This window comes from Bubalus kerabau, chromosome 6 (assembly GCF_029407905.1).
Source record: "Bubalus kerabau isolate K-KA32 ecotype Philippines breed swamp buffalo chromosome 6, PCC_UOA_SB_1v2, whole genome shotgun sequence".
Classification (NCBI taxonomy): domain Eukaryota; kingdom Metazoa; phylum Chordata; class Mammalia; order Artiodactyla; family Bovidae; genus Bubalus; species Bubalus kerabau.
In genome coordinates this window covers 89,488,794-89,501,058 of record NC_073629.1, presented here as the reverse complement: position 1 = coordinate 89,501,058, position 12,265 = coordinate 89,488,794, and the positions used below count along the sequence as shown (strand labels likewise).

Sequence of the window (12,265 nt, the reverse complement as noted above, 5' to 3'; positions counted from 1 at the left end):
CACTGCTTTTTAGTCATCCCAGCAGGGGTTTAATGATATCTCACCATGGTTGTGTTTTGCACTGTCTGCAGGATTAGTGATGTTGAGCATCTTTCACGTGTTCATTGCCCATTTGCCTATCCACTTTGGTGAAATGACTATTCAAACGTGATATGCTGAATTTGACCCTAGGTCTTAGGCAAAATGCCATACTTTTTTAACCATTAGGCTATGGGGCCTCCTGTGACCCATCATAGCACTAACTACTTCTCACTTTGTGCCACAGTTACTTGAGTAGATGTCATATGGAGCCTGTTGTAAATTGCAAGATAGCTTACCGCTAAGACAAGCACAAGTACATACACCTTGCCTGATATTCTCATATCTTGTCCAAATTAATCTTCTAAGGTTACTGGAAGGACGTGCCATCATCATTCAAGAGGAAGAAACTAAATCCAGAAAGGTAACTAAAGTCATTTCAGTTAGGGCTCAGAACAGAGCCTCATCCTGTGTACTCTGAGGCCTGAGCTCCTCCACGGGGAGCCCTGAGCTCTGGATTCAGATGACCCGAGTTCAAGTCCCAGCTCTCCGTCCCCTGCCGTAACTGCGTTGCCTCAGGTAAGTTCCTTTACAATGTCTTCCACAGCATCTTTCTCTGTTCAGTGTAGAAAAGAACAGTTGCTCCCATATAGGGTCACTGTGTAGGTCAACGAAATGCCACACAGACAGTATGTAGGAGCGTGAGGGGCAAACAGTAAGAGGTAATCAACGTTGGCTGCTGCTATCTAGGTGCCCATATTTCCAGTGTGTCTGGGACAGTCCCTGTTTATACCTTATGTCCTGACACTGTTATATAGCACCCCTCATTATCCTCAGAAGTGTCCCAGTTTGGATGATGAATTGTGTGGTCACCCTGATTATGTTATCACCATCTGTACACTGTACTGCCTCGGCATGCTCTCTGTGCAGGGCACTGTGCAGGTTCCTGTGGCACCTAGGGGAGTGAGGAGGGTCTCTTCTCCGGTCTAGGAGCCACATTTCAGAAAGAGACACAGATCACTTTACAAAATGTTGAGATGATCAGGACTGTGAATGTCATATGGAGCTGAAGGGAGGAGAAAATGTTTCTGCTTGATGGGGAGGGGATGAGCAACTGCTGCAGAGGTGAGATGACGTTTGAGGAAGGATGGTAAGAAGCAGAGATTCAACAAATAGAAAAGTAAGGAAGAACTTTTCTAGAGGAATTAAGATTATGGTAATATTCAAAGACAGGGAGTAGTCATGTTAGACTGTTTCTCAACTCTGCTGCTGCTGCTGCTGCTGCTGCTGCTAAGTCACTTCAGTCGTGTCTGACTCTGTGCCACCCCATAGACGGCAGCCCCCCAGGCTCCCCTGTCCCTGGGATTCTCCAGGCAAGAACACTGGAGTGGGTTGCCATTTCTTCTCCAATGCATGAAAGTGAAAAGTGAAAGTGAAGTCGCTCAGTCGTGCCTGACTCTTAGCGACCCCATGGACTGCAGCCCACCAGGCTCCTCTGTCCATGGGATTTTCCAGGCAAGAGTACTAGAGTGGGTTGCCATTGCCTTCTCCAACCCTAGCTATGTTTTATTTGTTTGCTTGGATTTGTTTCTTTTATTTAAACTTTTATTTTATATTGGAATATAGTTTATTAATAATACTGTGATACTATCAAATGTACAGCAAAGCAATTCAGTTATACATATACATGTATCTATTCTTTTTCAAATTCTTTTCCCATTTAGGTTGTTAAAAAAAAAAGTTGAGCAGTGTTTCCTGTAGGTCCTTTGGCTATCCATTTTAAATACAGCAGTATTTAAAAGTCAATCCCAAACTGCCTATTCCTTTCTCCCACCTCTCCTTTCTGGTAAGCATAAGTTCGTTCAATGGTTTCTGGTTGGTAAAAAGTTCATTTGTATCATTTCTTTTTAGATTCTGCATATAAGTGATATCATATGATACTTCTCTTCCTCTGACCAACTTAATTCCCTCAGTATTATAATCTCTAGGTCCATTCATGTTCCTGCAAATGGCATTATTTCATGTTTAATGGCTGAGTAATATTCCATTGTATATGTGCACATCTTTTAGCCATGTTTTAGAATTATCTTGGCAACTTTTTCAAATACTACTCCATAGATTTTTAGTATATTTATCTGGGGTGAGCCTGAACCAATCAACACGCTTGCAAAGTACTGTGTTTAAGCACACAGCTCAAGTGATGCTAACAAAGGCTGGAGGGGCTTAATCAAGAAGAGTTTTCGAAGTTAAGCTCAAGCTTTTGGGCTTCTTCTTTAGCCCACAGGAGCTATTAATGCTATGGTCTGTTATGCGGATTAGATTAAAACAGTAACAATAGTGTAGCAACATTTGGAGAAGTATAAAAGTCTCATTGATTCTTTATTGGTTGATAGATCCATCCACATTAAAAATATATATGTGTATATATATAGATGTGTGTGTGTGTGTGTGTTTATATATAGTGAGTGCTCACTATAAGTTCTAAGGTGCTAGAGATACAGTAGTGAACAAAATATAGAAATATCCCTGTACTTATGGAGCTTACATTCTGGTGGAAAAATCAATAGATTATTCCAGTCATTTTCTAAGTATAGTTTAATTAAGAACTGCCCATTTCAAACATACATACACCCCACATACACACAAAAAAATAGGGATTCCTAAATCTCACCCGTTCAGATACTGAACCTAATGGGAGAGACCCAATAGATTGAGTTGATTCAGACACTAGTAATCCTGGAAATTCACCAGGAACAGAAAGGGGTCAAACAGCAACCTTCTTATATAGAAAATTTCCTAAGAGGTGCTATTTCTCAAACTGGGCCCTCAGAATGAGAATTTCAAAACAGAGTTCTGCCATTTAGAACTAATACTTAGAGACTCTAACCATGGCCAGAATTGTATGGTTGCACTTTGTAGAGCTCAGTTTACTGTTTCACATTAAATGTGATGCTGTCCACATATTTTGAATCCAGAGCCAGAAATTCAGAGAGGTCACGTTGCTTAAATTGATTCATCTAGGTAAGTTTCATGCATTGGAGAAGCAAACGGCAACCCACTCCAGTGTTCTTGCCTGGAGAATCCCAGGAATGGCGGAGCCTCATGGGCTGCCGTCTATGGGGTCGCACAGAGTCGGACACGACTGAAGCGACTTAGCAGCAGCAGCAGCAGGTAAGTTCTACAGTGAAGATTTAAACTCAGGTCTGCCACAGAAGCAGGGTCTCCGGGGATTTTTTTAGTTTTTAAAATCACATCTCTATCTGTAAAATATTTTTGAGCATACAACTTTAAGATAGGTAAATATCAGTGTAAATAAAATGAACGTCCTTAACATATCTTACAAAGCCCTGACAAATCTGGTCCCTGTTGAATGCATGGCCTCATTTTTGGACCACCCTCCCCTCTATTTCTCACATTCTCGCCACAATGGCCTTCATCCTGTCTCTCCAAAAAGCCATATTCTGAGCAAATGTATGCTGGGCTCTGCATTTTTGCACCTGCTGTTCTTCAGACCTTGAAGCCACCACACGCCCATCCTCATCCTGCCTCATCCCCCTAGCCCCTCCCCACTTCCCTTTGACACCTGAAGCCTCAGCACAATGCCACATGCCCAGGATTCTCTATCCCCGAGGTCTATCTGGGAGGTCCCCTTTGAGATGTGACCTAATCCTGATAAGTCCCCTGCCTTCTGGCAACAAATTAATCTCATCTGTAATCATCTGTTTAAATTCCTCCTCTTCATCCCTCTGGAAGGTCCAGAAAGCCCAGGACTATGTTAGATTTGTTAGCCAAGGTATCCCTGGAAACTGGCGTTTTCCTAACAAACAGACACATTTTCACTCAATTCCCTCACAGCATCTGTCACAGCACGGTGGCACCTCAATGACTTTGTCTCCAAGCCTGTTTCCTTCTCTGCACTTTCGATCCCTGAGGATGGGGCTATGTTCTCTGAACGTAGCATGGTGCCTGGCAGAGAATGGACCCACAGTTCACAGCTCTACTGAATAATTGAATACACGAATACAGTTATTTATTTATTCAAAAGAGGCCACTGACTCCCAGAGTCTGGATCACTCTGGGGAAGTGTACAGGGTCACTATAAACCCCTTCCAAACAGACTTTATCTCAAATCCATTGCATGAGCGTGGATCACTAAATCTTCAAGGAATAAAATTCCTAATGGGAGGAAGCAAATGTCTCACCTGCAGTTAAGCTCACTGTTGCCTTCACTTCATGCCAATAGGGGAAGAGCATTTCTCAATCTCATCACAACCTGCTTACCTCATAACCGGGAAATGACTCTCTGAGTTTAGATGGAGAAAGTGCCGAGGACACCCAGGAAGCTCCCTGTTTTGAGCAGGCCTCAAGGATGCTGTCAGGAAGAAGACCACGTCCCTGTGTTGGAGCAGAAGGCACTCCCAGCGTGGAAGTCCCACACTGGGAGTGACCTTGTAAAAACATCAATAAAAACAAGCCCCTTGGCCAGAAGCCTAGATCCCAAAGAAGCAGGCAATTAGCATTTCCCATGACACTGAGGCAGAGAGCCCACAGAATTCACTAGAGTCATAATCCGTCTCCCACGCCAGGCTGTTCACTCAGGACGGCTAATGGCCAAATAAACGAGATTTCACACCCAGGACTGTTCTCTCTTTACCTCCCCCACACATCCTAGATGATAATGATCATGGCCACAGAAACCCACGCAAGAGGCAAGATTGTTTTTTCTACTGTGGGCAGTCTGGCTGTGAATTCTTCTAACTTTTGACAGTTACCGTATTTCTCTGTCTAGCAGAGGTCAACATCAACATATTTCTTATATTAAGCTGAATGTTCAATTCTCTTTTTTAGATACTTAAACACCTAAGGAGGTGTCTTAGTTCAGGCTGCTATAACAAAATACCACATACAGGGTGGCTTAAATGGCAGGCATCGATTTCTCCCTGTTCTGATGTCTGTGAAGTCTAAGAGCAAGGTGCTGGCATACTTGACCCTGGGGAAGGTCCCTCTTTTTGGTTGGCAGATGGCTATCCTCTTGCTGTATCCTCACACAGTGGAGAGAAAGAGCAAGTGAGAAAGCTCTGATTCTGTCTTCCTCTTCTTGTAAGGGCACGAATCCCACCAATGGGGCCCCATCCTCTTAACCTAATCAAAACCTAATTATCTCCGAAAGGCCCCACATTCAATGTCATCTCATCAGAGGTTAAGGCTTCAATACATAAACTTTTGGAGGGTGTTGGGGGAGGAGACACAAACATTCATTCTGTAACAAGAGGCTGGAAGGAGGAAGGAAAAGGGAAAAGGTGGATGACATCCGAAAGCAGGTGTGTCTGTTCCATAATCATAAACTATTTAATTGAAAATTGAGAACCACCTTGGAGGCAGACTGCATCCCACTAAGAGATAAGGGAATGGAGGTCATAAGGGAATGGAGGTCAATGGTATTGAATACAAGGCCACACTGCTAGTGAGGGGCATGGTTGCCTAACTCTGGGGTCAGATGGCACTGCAGTAGCTCTGTGCCTACCTGTGTATGTGGGATTCTGGGATAGTCATTTAACTTTTGAGTGTTAGTCTCCACCTGTAGAACGCTATAGTTATTTGTAGTCATCTCTAGGATACTCCTTATTGCCAAATTCAGACTTAAATTGAAGAAAGTAGGGAAAACCACTAGACCATTCACGTATGACCTAAATCAAATCCCTTATGATTATACAGTAGAAGTGAGAAATGGATTCAAGGGATTAGATCTGATAGACAGACTGCCTAAAGAACTATGGACAGAGGTTCATGACATTGTACAGGAGTCAGGGATCAAGGCCATCCCCAAGGAAAAGAAATGCAAAAAGGCAAAATGGTTGTCTGGGGAGGCCATACAAATGACTGTGAAAAGAAGAGAAGTGAAAAGCAAAGGAGAAAAGGAAAGATATACCCATTAGAATGCAGAATTCCAAAGAATACCAAGGAGAGATAAGAAAGCCTTCCTTAGTGATCAATGCAAAGAAATAGAGGAAAACAATACAATGGGAAAGATTAGAGATCTCAAGAAAATTAGAGATACCGAGGGAATATTTCATGCAAAGATGAGCTTGATAAAGAACAGAAATGGTATGGACCTAACAGAAGCGGAAGATATTAAGAAGAGGTGGCAAGAACACAGAAGAACTATACAAAAAAGACCTTCATGACCAAAATAACCACAATGGTATGATCATTCACCTAAAGCCAGACATCCCAGAATGCAAACTCAAGCAGGCCTTAGGAAGCATCACTATGAACAAAGCTAGTGGAGGTGATGCAATTCCAGTTGAGCTACTTCAAAACCTAAAAGATGATGCTGTGAAAGTGCTGAACTCAATATGCCAGCATATTTGGAAAACTCAGCAGTGGTCACAAGACTGGAAAAGGTCGGTTTTCATTCCAATCCCAAAGAAAGGCAATGCCAAAGAATGCTCAAACTACCGCACAATTGCACTCATCTCACATGCTAGTAAAGTAATCCTCAAAATTCTCCAAGCTAGGCTTCAACAGTACATGAAACGTGAACATCCAGATGTTCAAGCTGGATTAGAAAAGGCAGAGGAACCAAAGATCAAATTGCCAACATCCACTGGATCATCGAAAAAGCAAGAGAGTTCCGGAAAAACATCTACTTCTGCTTTATTGACTATGCCAAAGCCTTTGACTGTGTGGACCACAATAAACTGTGGAAAATTCTGAAAGAGATGGGAATACCAGACCACCTGACCTGCCTCTTGAGAAACCTGAATGCAGGTCAGGAAGCAACAGTTAGAACTGGACATGGAACAACAGACTGGTTCCAAATAGGAAAAGGAGTACGTCAAGGCTGTATATTGTCACCCTGCTTATTTAACTTATATGCAGAATACATCATGAGAAACGCTGGGCTGAAGGAAGCACAAGCTGGAATCAAGATTTCTTGGAGAAACATCAATAACCTCAGATATGCAGATGACACCACTCTTGTGGCAGAAAGTGAAGAAGAACTAAAGAGCCTCTTGATGAAAGTAAAAGAAGAGAGTGAAAAAAAAGTTGGCTTAAAGCTCAACATTCAGAAAACTAAGATCATGACATCTGGTCCCATCACTTCATGGCAAATAGATGGGGGAACAGTGAAAACAGTGGCAGACTTTATTTTTGGGGCTCCAAAATCACTGCAGATGGTGACTGCAGCCATGAAATTAAAAGATGCTTGCTCCTTGGAAGAAAAGTTATAACCAACCTAGATAGCATATTCAAAAGCAGAGACATTACTTTGCCAACAAAGGTTCGTCTAGTCAAGGCTATGGTTTTTTCAGTAGTCATGTATGCATATGAGAGCTGGACTAGAAAGAAAGCTGAGTGCCCAAGAATTGATGCTTTTGAACTGTGGTGTTGGAGAAGACTCTTGAGAGTCTCTTGGACTGCAAGGAGATCCAACCAGTCCATCCTAAAGGAAATCAGTCCCGAATATTCATTGGAAGGACTGATGTTGAAACTGAAACTCCAATACTTTGGCCACCTGATGTGAAGAACTGACTCATTTGAAAAGACCCTGATGCTGGGAAAGATTGAAGGTGGGAGGAGAAGGGGACGATAGAGGATGAGATGATTGGATGGCATCACCAACTCAATGAACATAAGTCTGAGTAAACTCTGGGAGTAGGTGATGGACAGGGAGGCTTGGCATGCTGTAGTCCATGGGGTCGCAAGGAGTTGGACACAACTGAGCAACCAAACTTAACTGAACTATGGTAGTTGCTTCCCTGGTGGCTCAGTGGTCAAAAATCTGCCTGCCAATGCAGGAGACAAGGGTTTGATCCCCGGGTCAGGAAGATCCTCTGGAGAAGGAAATGGCAACACACTCCAGTATTCTTGCCTGGAGAATTCAATTCCATGGACAGAAGATCCTGGCGGGTTACAGCCCAAAGGGTTGAAAAGACCTGGACATGACTTAGTGACTAAACAACAATTAGAACATTTAGAAGGATTTGGTGAGATAATACACATTTTGCTCTTAGCACACTCCTAGGCACATGGCAGTCTTTCAATAAATATTTACTGCCTTCCTCCTTCCCAAATAATATATTTCACATTAAGCATCAGTGGCCCAAAGCTACCCATAGCAAAGTCATACCACTTTAGAAGTAATGGTCCCAGCTGTTTGGGATTTTTTTTTTTTTTTTTTTTGGTTTCTCGGGAATAAGGTTGCAATTAGGAACAGGAAGTTCCTTCCTGAAGGCTACAGGGAGACCACCTTATGAATTATTAACACAGTATCCAAACAGAGAAATCCTCCCTCCTTCTGCATATCTCCCTGAATTACTAGGCCATCCATCTTGATGATAAGAAAATTTCAAAGAGTTCCCCACCCCCAGCGTACCAACATCATTCTGTCCATTGCTGAGAAAGCTCTATTGTTTGTTAGGTTGTCCGATTTAAGAACAGATTGTGGGGAGAATCTCAGGGCCCAGGAGCAGAGACAACTTATTTTATTTAGAATTCTATCTTGCAGTTATCCAGGTATTGATTTGCAGTGGACAAAAAATTATGTATGCTGACTGTGTAGGGGAGAATGCTGATTTTTCTGTAATTAACTAGCTGGGCAGTGAGCAGAATAAGGGGAACGACACACTTAAGGGGCTGTTAAAAGGCACTTTTATGAACATGGTTGCTGTCATCATTGCTAAAAGGTAAACTAACTAAAGAAGTAAAATAAATATTCAACCTATAACTCCTACAGGCATTTTCTTTACAAATGCTCCTCTCTGGTATTTTTGGAAACATGGGCATCTGGAGAATGGAGCACTAAGATTTCTACAGATTCTAATGTGAGGGGCTGGCCATCTGCATTTGCAAAGCTTGGCCAATGATTCCTAGGCAGTCAGATTAGGAGCCATACAAGAACAAGGCAGGTCCTTTAGTGAAACGTATGTGAGCCAATTCTTACTCTCGGATAATTGGCCCTTCTTTCATTTTCCTGACAAAGGTCTACTAGTGCTTGTTTTATTTCTGCCAGGTGTTCATTTAACAAATCTATTACAAACATTGTATGACATCATTAATAAGCTCAATAACAGGAGAAAACAATCACTGGGCATGCCACTCCAACAGATCCTTAAACCAACAATTTCCTGCCAGCGCTCTTTCAAACCCCGTTTTCAAGTTTCTGTGAAGGGCAACTGCAGAGACCATCGTGCTAAGGCAGTGTGGGGTGTGAATCGTACTCTTTGTGGTGACTCCTGGAGCCGGAGGGCATGTTGTGGCAGGAAGAATCTGGGCCCAGGAGTCCCCCTCACTGGACTGACAGCTTCCACAGTCTCCCGTGGCCATCCACTGTCCTCTCTGTGCATCCCAAGCAACCAGGACAGTCGGGGCACTGAGTAGTACTCAATAAATACTTGCTGAATAAAGATATACTCAGTAAAGGAGCTTGCTCTCACTAATCCAGAGTTTTCAATATTCTCTCCCAAACACACAGACATAGCGTTGTATAACTTCAGAAAGTCAAGTTTAAGTTCTCATGATGCCCAAAGTCTCAGGTGCTATTAATCAGATTAGTGGCACTGCAAACCCAGCAATGTTTCTCAATCAGAAGTCAGGCATAATGTCAATCATATCTCCATGTAAGAAGAACAGTGAGACGGAAAAAAAATAGAGATCTTCTGGTTTAAGATTATAAATATATCCATAATCCTCCACTGCTGAGTCCTGAAGTCCTCCATGAAGGCGTACCCGCTTGGTAGATTTTGCTAACTTGAGCCTGTTTCAAGGATTAACCATCCTGGCCTCTAATCTGAAGCTTTCTTTGTTCTCACTTGCTTACCAAGAGCCTGAGGATGGCACACACCATTTACTCCTCAGGTCTTTGGATAGCTGGGCTTGTGTCTCTTTCTGAGTGGCCATGGGGCGGAGAGGGTGAAACCAGTGTGTGCTGACACCACGTGTAAGGGAAAGCACCAGGTGTGCAATATCTTATCTCATGCTGATGCCACAGTGCAAGGCATAGAATGTGCTTTAAACAATTTGTATGCTCCCCTCCACTGTTCTTTTACTCCTCACAACAAACAGCCTAGCATGGCATGCATTCTTAGTCCCTTCTTACAGACGAGAAAATAGAGGCTCCAAGAGGTAAAGATTGGCCTAAGACCACAGAGCTTGGAAAAGGCAGAGCCAGGAGTGATGAAAAATCAATGGAGTTGAAGTCAAAATTTTAAGGCAAACAGGTAGAGAGAACAGAGTAGTGGTTGCTAGAGGGGAAGGGGCTAGAGGGAGGGTAAAATGGGTAAATGGAATCAACTATATTGTGATGGATGGAAAGTCTTAGTGGTGAACATGTTGTAGAGAATACAGAAATGGAACTATAAGGTTGAGCACATGAAAAAGTTATATATTGTTACAAACCAATGTTACACCAATAAAAAACTACAAAACAACAACAACAAAACCACAAAAGCAAGAAAGAAACAAAAAGCAAGGGAAGGGCAGTCTAAATCCATAGTCATGGAATTCATTTTTGATTCTGTTATTTGCAAAAGAAAGGGTCCTGTTATGGTTGCAGGGCTGCAGGGATGAAGGCAGGTCAGGATGATGCACATAAGGGTGGGGAGAGGCAGGAGATGAAAGCGAAAGAACGGAGTTCAGGGGGCACTTGATACTCGAAGACTCCTGGCCTGGAGCAAGTCATTTCATCTCTCCACAGAAGACAGTTAACAATGCTTCTCCTGCAGGATTACTGGAAGAACTGTATGCCATTGTATGGGTGAAGCAGCTAACAGAGCCGTACACCTGCTGGCTCCCATCATATATTGATAATATTTTCACTTCCTTTCCTGTGAACTGCAGCCTGCATGTGCTGTCTCCCAAACCCAGTTTCTGGTCTGAAGACTCCTCCCCCAGGTGACATGCTGACCCAGGAAGGCTCTTGGGTAAGCTGCTCTCAGAGAACTGTCCACCACCAAAGAGTCCCTCACCCAAGGACAGGTTCCCCTCATCTCATTCCCTCGGCCCCCTAAAGCTTGCATCCAATCAATAACTGGCTGATTAGATGGGGTTGAATATGAAGGTCCACAGCCCAACCCTCAACTGGGGACACCGCTGAAGGCAGCTCAAGAGCTCCCTGTGGAATGGTGGGGATCAGCTGAGGCCTTTGTTGCAGCTGCATCAGGGTCAACTCCTCCCTCTGTCCAGCCCTGCCACCCACACTCCTCATCAGCACTGACTCTGAAGGCACCTCCCCAATAAGCTTCCTAAGCAAATCTCCATCTCCACCACTGGTTTCCTGGGAACTTGATGGAAGACAGTACAAAATCAGTGCATTTGAGAGAAAGTGTTCTGATAGATGATACAGAGGGGGTCTTGACATGGAGTGCAAGCCAGCAAGTGTCTGTAATAACCCAAGAGCAACAGGAAGAGGGCTTGGGGTGGGGGTTGGGGGAGCAGCACTGAATGTTCCAATAATGTAACCAGGTTTGATACTCCATGAGGCTAAGCCTAATCAAAAGGGCAAATCCAGAGCTAACACTCACCAAATGCAACTCAAAGGCCCCTGGCAAAGCTGTTGTGGGCAGCTGAGTCTGTAGGAGTCAGCTGGGTGATCACCCATCCAAGGGCATCCTTGCCACCACCAGAACTGGGAGGGCCACTGGGGTTTGCTTTTCTAAAGTTCACAACTTGTCTCCCTTTGGCAAATGTACATGATAGCAGATACTAGGCACCTACAAAGCCCTGAGAGCTGATGACAAGTGAAGGTTATCTTGTTTTTCAACGAAAAATAACAGATACATTTTAAAACTTTTTCTGTTTCCATTCTTTAAAACAAACAAACAAACAAAAAAAAACCTTTTCTTTTCAATTTCAAAATCAAACATGCTCAAATCTTAAAATTTGTAAAGTGCAAGAGAGGAAAAAGAGGGCAAGTTATCCAGAATTCCTTCCAGGGATATCTATGATTGCATTTGAGGATATGCCCTACTAAAATTTTCTAAGTGTACACACACAAATGTACATTTCTCAAAAATGTTTTCATACTGTACATCTGCAGTTTGCTTCTTTCATTTGGCAGGGCAGTACATCTTTTCTTCCATATTGATATTTTTTTGTAACATGATTCTTAGTGGCTGCCGAATATCCCCATCCTATAGACGTGGCGTAATTTATCTAACCAACTCCCTATCATTGGACAGTTAAGATCTTTCCAATTAAAACAGTGCAAAGAGATACAATATTGAGAATTTCTGCTGAAGACAGG

General features: G+C 43.0%; 1 protein-coding gene across 42 annotated transcripts in view; it reads right to left on the bottom strand.

The window, feature by feature from the left end:
• The window catches only part of DAB1 (DAB adaptor protein 1), a 956,508-nt gene that overhangs the window by 163,320 nt on the left and 780,923 nt on the right, over positions 1–12,265 (bottom strand). The window contains exon 6 of one of the 42 annotated variants that reach the window (XM_055585759.1): positions 4,300–4,390. The exons of the other annotated variants lie outside the window; for them this stretch is intronic. The gene's annotated coding sequence lies outside the window, so the exon portion shown is untranslated. The remainder of the gene's footprint in view (positions 1–4,299; positions 4,391–12,265) is intronic. 42 annotated transcript variants of the gene reach the window in all.